Raw genomic sequence first — 2,451 nt, forward strand, 5'->3', positions numbered from 1 at the left:
ATTTTAAAAAGTATTCAATACAGAAAAAAGTATTTGAATAATTTTACTCAAATACTTTTCAACACTGGGAATTTGTCCACACATACCAAACCCTGCGGACTCTTATGCGTTAAACTGTCAGGGGAGCTCTAGCCCCACCTCCCAAAGCTGTATTTCTAAACAATTTTATATTGTTAAAAACAAAATTACCAAAAAAAATATATTTTCTAAAAATTATGACTTTGTCACCCTCTAATCATGTCTCTGGAGCCGCCCCTATGCACTGGCGCAGTTGTACTACCTAGTAACAACTAATAACCTATACTGTCTCTTTCATAAGACTGCTTAATATGAGTACTCAGAAAGTCAAAAATGATATGTAAAAACGTATAAATCCCGACTCTCTCGTGATACACAAATAAATACTTTTATATTAATGCACTATTTTTATTTTACATTTGTAAATAGTAATTTTAAAATTTTGCCTGTAAATATAAGTAATAATACTTGTATTAACTAATATTAATATTACTAATACCAATACTAATATTTACTTTAAATATGTAATTTTTAATAATAATTTGTTTATAAAAATAAAATCAATCAATTGGCTAGGTACCTACCTAATTTCTTTATAATTTTTGAAAAATACTTTTACATCAAATAAAAGTCAAAACAATATTTTTGACTGAATTAAAATGCGGTAGACCACTACAACTTTTACAAAGAAACATTTTTAGGATATGTTTAAGTAAAACTACTTTAATTGGTTCAACTAAAGAAAACTTTAAGTTATTAGATGTGTTACCATTTGATTCTGTTTATAAAAAAAATAACTATTGTATATATAATTAAAAACTTTGAATCCTTTCTGGATATGAAAAGGATTATCAAAAGAAAAAATAGGGCATTTGACGTCAGAATGGAGTATTCTAGAAAATCGTTTGGTCAAAAATTCATAGATTATCTAGGTCCAAAAAACTACAACTCAATGCCAGTAAATATAAAAAGGGCCATATTCCATACAGAAGGGAATCGTATTAGGTACTATAGAAATGAAAAAAAAAAATTCAGATTTGGTTATTTTTAATACTTGAATAAATAATAAGGAACTATATTTAACTGTTGTAATTTAATATTATTAGTTATAACTTATAAGTATTCTAATTGTATAGATTGATTATTCAATTCTTATCCGTTTTTCTTATTTATAATTAAATTGTTCATATTATCTTATTTAACTCTCTACCACCATCACCACCACAGGCATGTGCTTAAAGGCGGTAGGTATTTTACATTCTGAGTGGAACGATATATTATGTATTGATTTTACAATGATGTGTGTTTTTTTATTTTTTATATTTTTTTTCATTTTTTTTTTTTTTTGTGTATACACGATAAGTAGTCGAAATAATGCTACGATTTTCAACTTCAGTATCTTGTTCGATCAGAAAGTGAATATCGTTGGTGCATTGGGGAGGTCAAAATTTAAATTTCGCAGTGGTTTTCAAAAGCGCCGGGAAAAACAAAAGAAAAATTAAGGAAAAACGGGAATTTTTACGCAAAATCGATTTTTCACAAAATTGAATTTGGTTTTTGGTGTAACTTTAAAAAAAATTACCGTAGATACATGAAATTTTGACTGAATGTTTATCTTAGCATCTTCTATACACCATAACATTTTCAAAATATTTTGATGTATTTTGAGCTCTTTACGGACATTTTTATTTTCCATTTTTTTTTAGTTTTTTTTCTAAAAATATCAATAAAATTTTATTTGTTGGATAAAAAAGCTTGAAAATTTAATAGAAGGCTCCTAGTATATTGTTTCAAAGGCAGATGAAAAATATTAAAAATCGTTAGTCACAGTTTTTTTTTTTAAGCATTTAAAGTTCAAAAAATGACAAAATATGGAAAAATCACGAAAATTTGCAAATTATTTCGAGTTATAAATTCATAAAAATTTTTCTTTTTAAATCTAAGATTTTAAAATGTAATACAAGATTCCTTATAGGATAATCTACCTTTACCAAAAAAAAAATGTCTATAAGAAACTCAAATTAAATTTTTATGGGCGTTTGAAATTCATATTTTTACAACATTTGATATTCACTCGATTTCTTACGTAACGATTTTCTTATTTTGTTGTAATTAAAAAACGAGTGACTGTAGAAACTTTAAAATTTCACTGAATGTTTATATTAGCATTTTATATATACGATAAAATTTTTAAAATAATTTGACTCTTTTTGAGCTGTTTACGGACATTGTAAGTTTTCAATTTTTTTAGTTTTTTTTTTCTATAAATATCAATAAAGTTTTATCTATTGGGCCAAAAAGTGTATAAATTTAATACAAAGCTCCTAATATATTGTTACAATATCAGTTGAAAAATATTAAAAATACATAGGCACAATTTTTTTTATAAGCATTTAAAGATCAAATTTTGACAAAATTTATCAAATTTTAATT

This window comes from Acyrthosiphon pisum, chromosome X (genome assembly GCF_005508785.2).
Source record: "Acyrthosiphon pisum isolate AL4f chromosome X, pea_aphid_22Mar2018_4r6ur, whole genome shotgun sequence".
In the NCBI taxonomy this organism is placed as follows: domain Eukaryota; kingdom Metazoa; phylum Arthropoda; class Insecta; order Hemiptera; family Aphididae; genus Acyrthosiphon; species Acyrthosiphon pisum.